The sequence below is a fragment of the Melozone crissalis genome, unplaced genomic scaffold (genome assembly GCF_028551555.1).
Source record: "Melozone crissalis strain CALT ecotype California unplaced genomic scaffold, PUWL_Pcris_2 ptg000123l_1, whole genome shotgun sequence".
Lineage (NCBI taxonomy): Eukaryota > Metazoa > Chordata > Aves > Passeriformes > Passerellidae > Melozone > Melozone crissalis.
In genome coordinates, this window is record NW_026535899.1 from 1,360,131 (window position 1) to 1,374,988 (window position 14,858).

Sequence of the window (14,858 nt, forward strand, 5' to 3'; positions counted from 1 at the left end):
GGATGGTGTTCCTGACATTGGATGGTGTCCCCCGACCAAGGATGGTGTCCCCACACCCAGGATGGTGTCCCCAGACCCAGGATGGTGTCCCTGACATGGGATGGTGTCCCCAGACCCAGGATGGTGTCCCTTTCCCCGGGATGGTGTCCCTGCCATGGATTGGTGTCCGTGACATGGGATCGTGTCCCCACACCCAGGGTGGTGTTCCTGACACGGGATGGTGTCCCCAGACCAAGGATGGTGTCCCTGCCCCGGGATGGTGTCCCCAGACCCAGGATGGTGTCCCATACATGGGATGGTGTCCCCAGACCTAGGATGGTGTCCCTGCCCCGGGCTGGTGTCCCCAGTCCCAGGATGGTGTTCCTGACATGGGATGGTGTCCCCCGACCCAGGATGGTGTCACCACACCCAGGATGGTGTCCCCAGACCCAGGATGGTGTCCCTTTCCCCGGGATGGTGTCCCTGCCATGGATTGGTGTCCGTGACATGGGATCGTGTCCCCACACCCAGGATGGTGTTCCTGACACGGGATGGTGTCCCCAGACCCAGGATGGTGTCCCTGACATGGGATGGTGTCCCCAGACCCTGGATGTTCTCCCTGACATGGGATGGTGTCTCCAGACCCAGGATGGTGCCCCTGACACGGGATGGTGTCCCCAGACCCAGGATGGTATCCCTGCCCTAGGATGGTGTCCCAGACCCAGGATGGTGTCCCTGCCCCGGGATGGTGTCCCCGGACCCAGGATGGTGTCCCTGCCCCGGGATGGGGTCCCCAGACCCAGGATGGTGTCCCTGACATGGGATGGTGTCCCTGCCATGGATTGGTGTCCGTGACAGGGGATGGTGTCCCCAGACCCAGGATGGTGTCCCTGCCCCGGGATGGTGTCCCCAGACCCAGGATGGTGTCCCTGCCCCGGGACGGGGTCCCCAGACCCAGGATGGTGTCCCTGACATGGGATGGTGTCCCCAGACCCAGGATGGTGTCCCTGACATAGGATTGTGTCCCCAGACCCGGGATGGTGTCCCTGCCCCGGGATGGTGTCCCCAGACCCAGGATGGTGTCCCTGACATGGTATGGTGTCCCCAAACCCAGGATGGTGCCCCTGACACGGGATGGTGTCCCCACACCGAGGATGGTATCCCTGCCCCAGGATGGTGTCCCCAGACCCAGGATTGTCTCCCAGCTCCGGGATGGAGTCCCCAGACCCAGGATGGTGTCCCTGACATGGGATGGTGTCCCTGCCCCGGGATGGTGTCCCCGGACCCAGGATGGTGTCCCTAACATGGGATGGTTTCCCCAGACCCAGGATGGTGTCCCTGACATGGGATGGTGTCCCCAGACCCAGGATGGTTTCCCTGCCCCGCGATGGTGTCCCCAGACCCAGGACAGTGTCCCTGACCAGGGATGGTGTCCCCAGACCCAGGATGGTGTCCCTGACATGGGATGGTGTCCCCAGACCCATGATGGTGTCCCTGACCTGGGATGGTGTCCCCAGACCCAGGATGGTGTCCCTGCCCCAGGACGGTGTCCCCAGACCCAGGATGGTGTCCCTGACCCGAGATGGAGTCCCCATACCCAGGATGGTGTCCCTGACATGGGATGGTGTCCCCAGACCCAGGATGGTGTCCCTGCCCCGGGATGGTGTCCCCAGACCCAGGATGGTGTCCCTGACATGGGATGGTGTCCCCAGACCCAGGATGGTGTCCCTGCCCCGGGATGGTGTCCCCAGACCCAGGATGGTGTCCGTGACATGGGATGGTGTCCCCAGACCGAGGATGGTGTCCCTGCCCCAGGATGGTGACCCACGACCCAGGATGGTGTCCCTGCCCCGGAATGGTGTCCCCGGATCCAGGATAGTGTCCCTGACCTGGGAAGGTGTCCCCAGACCCAGGACGGTGTCCCTTCCTCGGGCTGGTGTCCCCAGACCCAGGATGGTGTCCCTGACATGGGATGGTGTCCCTCGAACCAGGATGGTGTCCCCACACCCAGGATTGTGTCCCCAGACCCAGGATGGTGTCCCTGACAGGGGATGGTGTCCCCCGACCCAGGATGGTGTCCCTGCCATGGATTGGTTTCCGTGACATGGGATAGTGTCCCCAGACCCTGGATGGTGTCCCTGATATGGGATGGTGTCCCCACACCCAGGATGGTGTCCCTGACATGGGATGGTGTCCCCAGACCCAGGATGGTGCCCCTGACATCGGATGGTGTCCCCAGACCCAGGATGGTGTCCCTGCCCCGGGATGGTGTCCCCGGACCCAGGATGGTATCCCTGCCCCGGGATGGTGTCCCCAGACCCAGGATGGTGTCCGTGCCCCGGGATGGTGTCCCCAGACCAGCATGGTGTCTCTGACATGGGTTGGTGTCCCCAGACCCAGGATGATGTCCCAGCCCCGGGATGGGGTCCCCGGACCCAGGATGGTGCACCTGCCCCGGGATGGTGTCCCCAGACCCAGGATGGTGTCTCTGACATGGGATGGTGTCCCCAGACCAAAGATGGTGTCCCTGCTCACGGATGGTGTCCCCAGACCTAGGATGGTGTCCCTGACATGGGATGGTGCCCCCAGACCCAGGATGGTGTCCCTGCCCCGGGATGGTGTCCCCAGACCCAGGATGGTGTCCCTGACATGGGATGGTGTCCCCACACCCAGGATGGTGTCCCTGACATGGGATGGTGTCCCCAGACCCAGGATGGTGCCCCTGACATCGGATGGTGTCCCCAGACCCAGGATGGTGTCCCTGCCCCGGGATGGTGTCCCCGGACCCAGGATGGTATCCCTGCCCCGGGATGGTGTCCCCAGTCCCAGGATGGTGTTCCTGACATGGGATGGTGTCCCCCGACCCAGGATGGTGTCACCACACCCAGGATGGTGTCCCCAGACCCAGGATGGTGTCCCTGACATGGGATGGTGTCCCCAGACCCAGGATGGTGTCCCTTTCCCCGGGATGGTGTCCCTGCCATGGATTGGTGTCCGTGACATGGGATCGTGTCCCCACACCCAGGATGGTGTTCCTGACACGGGATGGTGTCCCCAGACCCAGGATGGTGTCCCTGACATGGGATGGTGTCCCCAGACCCAGGATGTTCTCCCTGACATGGGATGGTGTCTCCAGACCCAGGATGGTGCCCCTGACACGGGATGGTGTCCCCAGACCCAGGATGGTATCCCTGCCCTAGGATGGTGTCCCCAGACCCAGGATGGTGTCCCTGCCCCGGGATGGTGTCCCCGGACCCAGGATGGTGTCCCTGCCCCGGGATGGTGTCCCCAGACCCAGGATGGTGTCCCTGATCACGGATGGTGTCCCCAGACCCAGGATGGTGTCCCGGCCCCGGGACGGGGTCCCCAGACCCAGGATGGTGTCCCTGACATGGGATGGTGTCCCCAGACCCAGGATGGTGTCCCTGACATAGGATTGTGTCCCCAGACCCGGGATGGTGTCCCTGCCCCGGGATGGTGTCCCCAGACCCAGGATGGTGTCCCTGACATGGGATGGTGTCCCCAAACCCAGGATGGTGCCCCCGACACGGAATGGTGTCCCCACACCGAGGATGGTATCCCTGCCCCAGGATGGTGTCCCCAGACCCAGGATGGTCTCCCAGCTCCGGGATGGAGTCCCCGGACCCAGGATGGTGTACCTGCCCCGGGATGGTGTCCCCAGACCCAGGATGGTGTCCCTAACATGGGATGGTTTCCCCAGACCCAGGATGGTGTCCCTGACATGGGATGGTGTCCCCAGACCCAGGATGGTTTCCCTGCCCCGCGATGGTGTCCCCAGACCCAGGACAGTGTCCCTGACCAGGGATGGTGTCCCCAGACCCAGGATGGTGTCCCTGACATGGGATGGTGTCCCCAGACCCATGATGGTGTCCCTGACCTGGGATGGTGTCCCCAGACCCAGGATGGTGTCCCTGCCCCAGGACGGTGTCCCCAGACCCAGGATGGTGTCCCTGACCCGAGATGGAGTCCCCATACCCAGGATGGTGTCCCTGACATGGGATGGTGTCCCCAGACCCAGGATGGTGTCCCTGCCCCGGGATGGTGTCCCCAGACCCAGGATGGTGTCCCTGACATGGGATGGTGTCCCCAGACCCAGGATGGTGTCCCTGCCCCGGGATGGTGTCCCCAGACCCAGGATGGTGTCCGTGACATGGGATGGTGTCCCCAGACCGAGGATGGTGTCCCTGCCCCAGGATGGTGACCCACGACCCAGGATGGTGTCCCTGCCCCGGAATGGTGTCCCCGGACCCAGGATGGTGTCCCTGACCTGGGAAGGTGTCCCCAGACCCAGGACGGTGTCCCTTCCTCGGGCTGGTGTCCCCAGACCCAGGATGGTGTCCCTGACATGGGATGGTGTCCCTCGAACCAGGATGGTGTCCCCACACCCAGGATTGTGTCCCCAGACCCAGGATGGTGTCCCTGACAGGGGATGGTGTCCCCCGACCCAGGATGGTGTCCCTTCCCCGGGATGGTGTCCCTGCCATGGATTGGTTTCCGTGACATGGGATAGTGTCCCCAGACCCTGGATGGTGTCCCTGATATGGGATGGTGTCCCCAGACCCAGGATGGTGTCCCTGACATGGGATGGTGTCCCCATACCCAGGATGGTGTCCCTGACCAGGGATGGTGTCCCCAGACCCAGGATGGTGCCCCTGACATCGGATGGTGTCCCCAGACCCAGGATGGTGTCCCTGCCCCGGGATGGGTTCCCCAGACCCAGGATGGTGTCCGTGCCCCGGGATGGTGTCCCCAGACCCAGCATGGTGTCTCTGACATGGGTTGGTGTCCCCAGACCCAGGATGGTGTCCCTGCCCCGGGATGGTGTCCCCGGACCCAGGATGGTATCCCTGCCCCGGGATGGGGTCCCTGCCATGGAATGGTGTCCGTGACATGGGATGGAGTCCCCAGACCCAGGATGGTGTCCCTCACTAGGGATGGTGTCCCCAGACCCAGGATGGTGTCCCTGACATGGGATGGTGCCCCCAGACCCAGGATGGTGTCCCTGCCCCGGGATGGTGTCCCCAGACCCAGGATGGTGTCCCTGACATGGGATGGTGTCCCCACACCCAGGATGGTGTCCCTGACATGGGATGGTGTCCCCAGACCCAGGATGGTGCCCCTGACATCGGATGGTGTCCCCAGACCCAGGATGGTGTCCCTGCCCCGGGATGGTGTCCCCAGACCCAGGATGGTATCCCTGCCCCGGGATGGTGTCCCCAGACCCAGGATGGTGTCCGTGCCCCGGGATGGTGTCCCCAGACCCAGCATGGTGTCTCTGACATGGGTTGGTGTCCCCAGACCCAGGATGATGTCCCAGCCCCGGGATGGGGTCCCCGGACCCAGGATGGTGCACCTGCCCCGGGATGGTGTCCCCAGACCCAGGATGGTGTCCCTGACATGGGATGGTGTCCCCAGACCAAAGATGGTGTCCCTGCTCACGGATGGTGTCCCCAGACCTAGGATGGTGTCCCTGACATGGGATGGTGCCCCCAGACCCAGGATGGTGTCCCTGCCCCGGGATGGTGTCCCCAGACCCAGGATGGTGTCCCTGCCCCAGGATGGTGACCCACGACCCAGGATGGTGTCCCTGCCCCGGAATGGTGTCCCCGGACCCAGGATGGTGTCCCTGACCTGGGAAGGTGTCCCCAGACCCAGGACGGTGTCCCTTCCTCGGGCTGGTGTCCCCAGACCCAGGATGGTGTCCCTGACATGGGATGGTGTCCCTCGAACCAGGATGGTGTCCCCACACCCAGGATTGTGTCCCCAGACCCAGGATGGTGTCCCTGACAGGGGATGGTGTCCCCCGACCCAGGATGGTGTCCCTTCCCCGGGATGGTGTCCCTGCCATGGATTGGTTTCCGTGACATGGGATAGTGTCCCCAGACCCTGGATGGTGTCCCTGATATGGGATGGTGTCCCCAGACCCAGGATGGTGTCCCTGACATGGGATGGTGTCCCCACACCCAGGATGGTGTCCCTGACCAGGGATGGTGTCCCCAGACCCAGGATGGTGCCCCTGACATCGGATGGTGTCCCCAGACCCAGGATGGTGTCCCTGCCCCGGGATGGGTTCCCCAGACCCAGGATGGTGTCCGTGCCCCGGGATGGTGTCCCCAGACCCAGCATGGTGTCTCTGACATGGGTTGGTGTCCCCAGACCCAGGATGGTGTCCCTGCCCCGGGATGGTGTCCCCGGACCCAGGATGGTATCCCTGCCCCGGGATGGGGTCCCTGCCATGGAATGGTGTCCGTGACATGGGATGGAGTCCCCAGACCCAGGATGGTGTCCCTCACAAGGGATGGTGTCCCCAGACCCAGGATGGTGTCCCTGACATGGGATGGTGCCCCCAGACCCAGGATGGTGTCCCTGACCCGGGATGGTGTCCCCAGACCCAGGATGGTGTCCCTGACATGGGATGGTGTCCCCACACCCAGGATGGTGTCCCTGACATGGGATGGTGTCCCCAGACCCAGGATGGTGCCCCTGACATCGGATGGTGTCCCCAGACCCAGGATGGTGTCCCTGCCCCGGGATGGTGTCCCCGGACCCAGGATGGTATCCCTGCCCCGGGATGGTGTCCCCAGACCCAGGATGGTGTCCGTGCCCCGGGATGGTGTCCCCAGACCCAGCATGGTGTCTCTGACATGGGTTGGTGTCCCCAGACCCAGGATGATGTCCCAGCCCCGGGATGGGGTCCCCGGACCCAGGATGGTGCACCTGCCCCGGGATGGTGTCCCCAGACCCAGGATGGTGTCCCTGACATGGGATGGTGTCCCCAGACCAAAGATGGTGTCCCTGCTCACGGATGGTGTCCCCAGACCTAGGATGGTGTCCCTGACATGGGATGGTGCCCCCAGACCCAGGATGGTGTCCCTGCCCCGGGATGGTGTCCCCAGACCCAGGATGGTGTCCCTGACATGGGATGGTGTCCCCACACCCAGGATGGTGTCCCTGACATGGGATGGTGTCCCCAGACCCAGGATGGTGCCCCTGACATCGGATGGTGTCCCCAGACCCAGGATGGTGTCCCTGCCCCGGGATGGTGTCCCCGGACCCAGGATGGTATCCCTGCCCCGGGATGGTGTCCCCAGACCCAGGATGGTGTCCGTGCCCCGGGATGGTGTCCCCAGACCCAGCATGGTGTCTCTGACATGGGTTGGTGTCCCCAGACCCAGGATGATGTCCCAGCCCCGGGATGGGGTCCCCGGACCCAGGATGGTGCACCTGCCCCGGGATGGTGTCCCCAGACCCAGGATGGTGTCCCTGACATGGGATGGTGTCCCCAGACCAAAGATGGTGTCCCTGCTCACGGATGGTGTCCCCAGACCTAGGATGGTGTCCCTGACATGGGATGGTCTCCCCAGACCAAGGATGGTGCCCCTTACATGGGATGGTGTTCCCAGACCCAGGATGGTGTCCCTGCCCCGGGACGGTGTCCCCAGACCCAGGATGGTGTCCCTGGTATGGGATGGTGTCCCCAGACCCAGGATGGTGTCCATGACATGGGATGGTGTCCCCAAACCCAGGATGGTGTCCCTGACATGGGATGGCGTCCCCAGACCCAGGATGGTGTCCCTGACATGGGATGGTGTCCCCAGACCAAGGATGGTGTCCCTGCCCCGGGATGGTGTCCCCAGACCAAGGATGGTGTCCGTGACATGGGATGGTGTCCCCAGACCCAGGATTGTCTCCCAGCTCCGGGATGGTGTCCCCAGACCCAGGATGGTATCCCTGCCACTGAATGGTGTCCCCGGACCCAGGATGGTGTCCCTGCCCCGGGATGGTGTCCCCAGACCCAGGATGGTGTCCCTTACATGGGATGGTGTCCCCACACCTAGGATGGTGTCCCTGCCCCGGGCTGGTGTCCCCAGCCCCAGGATGGTGTTCCTGACATGGGATGGTGTCCCCCTACCCAGGATGGTGTCCCCACACCCAGGATGGTGTCCCCAGACCCAGGATGGTGTCCCTGACATGGGATGGTGTCCCCAGACCCAGGATGGTGTCCCTTTCCCCGGGATGGTGTCCCTGCCATGGATTGGTGTCCGTGACATGGGATCGTGTCCCACACCCAGGATGGTGTTCCTGACACGGGATGGTGTCCCCAGACCCAGGATGGTGTCCCTGACATGGGATGGTGTCCCCAGACCCAGGATGATCTCCCTGACATGGGATGGTGTCTCCAGACCCAGGATGGTGCCCCTGACACGGGATGGTGTCCCCAGACCCAGGATGGTATCCCTGCCCCAGGATGGTGTCCCCAGACCCAGGATGGTGTCCCTGCCCCGGGATGGTGTCCCCGGACCCAGGATGGTGTCCCTGACATGGGATGGTATCCCCAGACCCAGGATGGTGTCCCTGACATGTGATGGTGTCCCTGCCATGGATTGGTGTCCGTGACATGGGATGGTGTCCCCAGACCCAGGATGGTGTCCCTGCCCCAGGATGGTGTCCCCAGACCCAGGATGGTGTCCCTGACATGGGATGGTATCCCCAGACCAAGGATGGTGTCCCTGCTCACGGATGGTGTCCCCAGACCCAGGATGGTGTCCCTGCCCCGGGACGGTGTCCCCAGACCCAGGATGGTGTCCCTGACATGGGATGATGTCCCCAGACCCAGGATGGTGCCCCTGATATGGGATGGTTTCCCCAGACCCAGGATGGTGTCCCTGACATGGGAAGGTTTCCCCAGACCCAGGATGGTTTCCCTGCCCCGCGATGGTGTCCCCAGAACCAGGACAGTATCCCTGATATGGGATGGTGTCCCCAGACCCAGCAATGGTGTCCCTGACCTGGGATGGTGTCCCCAGACCCAGGATGGTCTCCCTGCCCCGGGATGGTGTCCCCAGACCCAGGATGGTGTCCCTGACATGGGATGGTGTCCCCAGACCCAGCATGGTGTTCCTGACACGGGATGGTGTCCCAAGACCCAGGATGGTGTCCCTGCCCCGGGATGGTGTCCCCAGACCCAGGACGGTGTCCGTGACATGGGATGGTGTCCCCAGACCCAGGATGGTGTCCCTGCCCCAGGATGGTGACCCCAGACCCAGGATGGTGTCCCTGCCCCGGAATGGTGTCCCCGGACCCAGGATAGTGTCCCTGGCATGGGATGGTGTCCCCAGACCCAGGATGGTGTCCCTGCCTCGGGCTGGTGTCCCCAGACCCAGGATGGTGTCCCTGACATGGGATGGTGTCCCTCGACCCAGGATGGTGTCCCCACACGCAGGATTGTGTCCCCAGACCCAGGATGGTGTCCCTGACAGGGGATGGTGTCCCCCGACCCAGGATGGTGTCCCTTCCCCGGGATGGTGTCCCTGCCATGGATTGGTGTCCGTGACATGGGATAGTGTCCCCAGACCCTGGGTGGTGTCCCTGACATGGGATGGTGTCCCCACACCCAGGATGGTGTCCCTGACATGGGATTGTGTCCCCACACCCAGGATGGTGTCCCTGACCAGGGATGATTTCCCTAGACCCAGGATGGTGCCCCTGACCTGGGATGGTGTCCCCAGACCCAGGATGGTGTCCCTGCCCCGGGATGGTGTCCCCAGACCCAGCATGGTGTCCGTGCCCCGGGATGGTGTCCCCAGACCCAGCATGGTGTCTCTGACATGGGTTGGTGTCCCCAGACCCAGGATGGTGTCCCTTCCCCGGGATGGTGTCCCCGGACCCAGGATGGTATCCCTGCCCCGGGATGGGGTCCCTGCCATGGGATGGTGTCCGTGACATGGGATGGAGTCCCCGGACCCAGGATGGTGTCCCTCACAAGGGATGGTGTCCCCAGACCCAGGATGGTGTCCCTGACATGGGATGGTACCCCCAGACCCAGGATGGTGTCCCTGCCCCGGGATGGTGTCCCCAGACCCAGGATGGTGTCCCTGACATGGGATGGTATCCCCACACCCAGGATGGTGTCCCTGACCAGGGGTGGTGTCCCCAGACCCAGGATGGTGCCCCTGACATCGGATGCTGTCCCCAGACCCAGGATGGTGTCCCTGACCAGGGATGGTGTCCCCAGTCCCAGCATGGTGTCCCTGCCCCGGGATGGTGTCCCCAGACCCAGGATGGTGTCGGTGCCCCGGGATGGTGTCCCCAGACCCAGCATGGTGTCTCTGACATGGGTTGGTGTCCCCAGACCCAGGATGGTGTCCCTGCCCCGGGATGGTGTCCCCGGACCCAGGATGGTGTCCCTGACATGGGATGGTATCCCCAGACCCAGGATGGTGTCCCTGACATGTGATGGTGTCCCTGCCATGGATTGGTGTCCGTGACATGGGATGGTGTCCCCAGACTCAGGATGGTGTCCCTGCCCCGGGATGGTTTCCCCAGACCCAGGATGGTGTCCCTGACATGGGATGGTGTCCCCAGACCAAGGATGGTGTCCCTGCTCACGGATGGTGTCCCCAGACCCAGGATGGTGTCCCTGCCCCGGGACGGTGTCCCCAGACCCAGGATGGTTTCCCTGCCCCGCGATGGTGTCCCCAGACCCAGGACAGTGACCCCGACCAGGGATGGTGTCCCCAGACCCAGGATGGTGTCCCTGACATGGGATGGTGTCCCCAGACCCATGATGGTGTCCCTGACCTGGGATGGTGTCCCCAGACCCAGGATGGTGTCCCTGCCCCGGGATGGTGTCCCCAGACCCAGGATGGTGTCCCTGACATGGGATGGTGTCCCCAGACCCAGCATGGTGTTCCTGACATGGGATGGTGTCCCCAGACCCAGGATGTTGTCCCTACCCCGGGATGGTGTCCCCAGACCCAGGACGGTGTCCCTGCCCCAGGATGGTGACCCCAGACCCAGGATGGTGTCCCTGCCCCGGAATGGTGTCCCCAGACCCAGGATAGTGTCCCTGACATGGGATGGTGTCCCCAGACCCAGGATGGTGTCCCTGCCTCGGGCTGGTGTCCCCAGACCCAGGATGGTGTCCCTGACATGGGATGGTGTCCCTCGACCCAGGATGGTGTCCCCACACCCAGGATTGTGTCCCCAGACCCAGGATGGTGTCCCTGACAGGGGATGGTGTCCCCCGACCCAGGATGGTGTCCCTTCTCCGGGATGGTGTCCCTGCCATGGATTGGTGTCCGTGACATGGGATAGTGTCCCCAGACCCTGGGTGGTGTCCCTGACATGGGATGGTGTCCCCAGACCCAGGATGGTGTCCCTGACATGGGATGGTGTCCCCACACCCAGGATGGTGTCCCTGACCAGGGATGATGTCCCTAGACCCAGGATGGTGCCCCTGACATGGGATGGTGTCCCCAGACCCAGGATGGTGTCCGTGCCCCGGGATGGTGTCCCCAGACCCAGCATGGTGTCTCTGACATGGGTTGGAGTCCCCAGACCCAGGATGGTGTCCGTGCCCCGGGATGGTGTCCCTGGACCCAGGATGGTATCCCTGCCCCGGGATGGGGTCCCTGCCATGGGATGGTGTCCGTGACATGGGATGGAGTCCCCAGACCCAGGATGGTGTCCCTCACAAGGGATGGTGTCCCCAGACCCAGGATGGTGTCCCTGACATGGGATGGTGCCCCCAGACCCAGGATGGTGTCCCTGCCCCGGGATGGTGTCCCCAGACCCAGGATGGTGTCCCTGACATGGGATGGTGTCCCCAGACCCAGGATGGTGTCCCTGACATGGGATGGTATCCCCACACCCAGGATGGTATCCCTGACCAGGGGTGGTGTCCCCAGACCCAGGATGGTGCCCCTGACATCGGATGCTGTCCCCAGACCCAGGATGGTGTCCCTGCCCCGGAATGGTGTCCCCAGTCCCAGCATGGTGTCCCTGCCCCGGGATGGTGTCCCCAGACCCAGGATGGTGTCGGTGCCCCGGGATGGTGTCCCCAGACCCAGCATGGTGTCTCTGACATGGGTTGGTGTCCCCAGACCCAGGATGGTGTCTCTGACATGGGTTGGTGTCCCCAGACCCAGGATGGTGTCCCTGCCCCGGGATGGTGTCCCCAGACCCAGGATGGTGTCCCTGACATGGGATGGTGTCCCCACACCCAGCATGGTGTTCCTGACATGGGATGGTGTCCCCAGACCCAGGATGTTGTCCCTACCCCGGATGGTGTCCCCAGACCCAGGACGGTGTCCCTGCCCCAGGATGGTGACCCCAGACCCAGGATGGTGTCCCTGCCCCGGAATGGTGTCCCCAGACCCAGGATAGTGTCCCTGACATGGGATGGTGTCCCCAGACCCAGGATGGTGTCCCTGCCTCGGGCTGGTGTCCCCAGACCCAGGATGGTGTCCCTGACATGGGATGGTGTCCCCAGACCCAGGATGGTGTCCCTGACATGGGATGGTATCCCCACACCCAGGATGGTATCCCTGACCAGGGGTGGTGTCCCCAGACCCAGGATGGTGCCCCTGACATCGGATGCTGTCCCCAGACCCAGGATGGTGTCCCTGCCCCGGAATGGTGTCCCCAGTCCCAGCATGGTGTCCCTGCCCCGGGATGGTGTCCCCAGACCCAGGATGGTGTCGGTGCCCCGGGATGGTGTCCCCAGACCCAGCATGGTGTCTCTGACATGGGTTGGTGTCCCCAGACCCAGGATGGTGTCTCTGACATGGGTTGGTGTCCCCAGACCCAGGATGGTGTCCCTGCCCCGGGATGGTGTCCCCAGACCCAGGATGGTGTCCCTGACATGGGATGGTGTCCCCACACCCAGCATGGTGTTCCTGACATGGGATGGTGTCCCCAGACCCAGGATGTTGTCCCTACCCCGGGATGGTGTCCCCAGACCCAGGACGGTGTCCCTGCCCCAGGATGGTGACCCCAGACCCAGGATGGTGTCCCTGCCCCGGAATGGTGTCCCCAGACCCAGGATAGTGTCCCTGACATGGGATGGTGTCCCCAGACCCAGGATGGTGTCCCTGCCTCGGGCTGGTGTCCCCAGACCCAGGATGGTGTCCCTGACATGGGATGGTGTCCCTCGACCCAGGATGGTGTCCCCACACCCAGGATTGTGTCCCCAGACCCAGGATGGTGTCCCTGACAGGGGATGGTGTCCCCCGACCCAGGATGGTGTCCCTTCCCCGGGATGGTGTCCCTGCCATGGATTGGTGTCCGTGACATGGGATAGTGTCCCCAGACCCTGGGTGGTGTCCCTGACATGGGATGGTGTCCCCAGACCCAGGATGGTGTCCCTGACATGGGATGGTGTCCCCACACCCAGGATGGTGTCCCTGACCAGGGATGATGTCCCTAGACCCAGGATGGTGCCCCTGACATGGGATGGGGTCCCCAGACCCAGGATGGTGTCCCTGCCCCGGGATGGTGTCCCCAGACCCAGGATGGTGTCCCTGACATGGGATGGTGTCCCCAGACCCAGGATGGTGTCCGTGCCCCGGGATGGTGTCCCCAGACCCAGCATGGTGTCTCTGACATGGGTTGGAGTCCCCAGACCCAGGATGGTGTCCGTGCCCCGGGATGGTGTCCCCGGACCCAGGATGGTATCCCTGCCCCGGGATGGGGTCCCTGCCATGGGATGGTGTCCGTGACATGGGATGGAGTCCCCAGACCCAGGATGGTGTCCCTCACAAGGGATGGTGTCCCCAGACCCAGGATGGTGTCCCTGACATGGGATGGTGCCCCCAGACCCAGGATGGTGTCCCTGCCCCGGGATGGTGTCCCCAGACCCAGGATGGTGTCCCTGACATGGGATGGTATCCCCACACCCAGGATGGTGTCCCTGACCAGGGGTGGTGTCCCCAGACCCAGGATGGTGCCCCTGACATCGGATGCTGTCCCCAGACCCAGGATGGTGTCCCTGCCCCGGAATGGTGTCCCCAGACCCAGCATGGTGTCCCTGCCCCGGGATGGTGTCCCCAGACCCAGGATGGTGTCGGTGCCCCGGGATGGTGTCCCCAGACCCAGCATGGTGTCTCTGACATGGGTTGGTGTCCCCAGACCCAGGATGGTGTCCCTGCCCCGGGATGGTGTCCCCGGACCCAGGATGGTGCACCTGCCCCGGGATGGTGTGCCCAGACCAAGGATGGTGTCCCTGACATGGGATGGTGTCCCCAGACCAAGGATGGTGTCCCTGCTCACGGATGGTGTCCCCAGAGCCAGGATGGTGTCCCGGACATGGGATGGTCTCCCCAGACCAAGGATGGTCTCCCTGACATGGGATGGTGTCCCCAGACCCAGGATGGTGTCCCTGCCCCGGGACGGTGTCCCCAGACCCAGGATGGTGTCCCTGATATGGGATGGTGTCCCCAGACCCAGGATGGTGTCCCTGACATGGGATGGTGTCCCCAAACCCAGGATGGTGTCCCTGACATGGGATGGTGTCCCCAGACCAAGGATGGTGTCCCTGCCCCGGGATGGTGTCCCCAGACACAGGATGGTTTCCCTGACATGGGATGGTGTCCCCAGACCCAGGATTGTCTCCCAGCTCCGGGATGGTGTCCCCAGACCCAGGATGGTATCCCTGCCACTGAATGGTGTCCCCGGACCCAGGATTGTGTCCCTGACCCTGGATGGTGTCCCCAGACCAAGGATGGTGTCCCTGCCCCAAGATGGTGTCCCCAGACCCAGGATGGTGTCCCACACATGGGATGGTGTCCCCAGACCCAGGATGGTGTCCCTGCCCCGGGCTGGTGTCCCCAGACCCAGGATGGTGTTCCTGACATTGGATGGTGTCCCCCGACCCAGGATGGTGTCCCCACACCCAGGATGGTGTCCCCAGACCCAGGATGGTGTCCCTGACATGGGATGGTGTCCCCAGACCCAGGATGGTGTCCCTTTCCCCGGGATGGTGTCCCTGCCATGGATTGGTGTCCGTGACATGGGATCGTGTCCCCACACCGAGGGTGGTCTTCCTGACACGGGATGGTGTCTCCATACCCAGGATG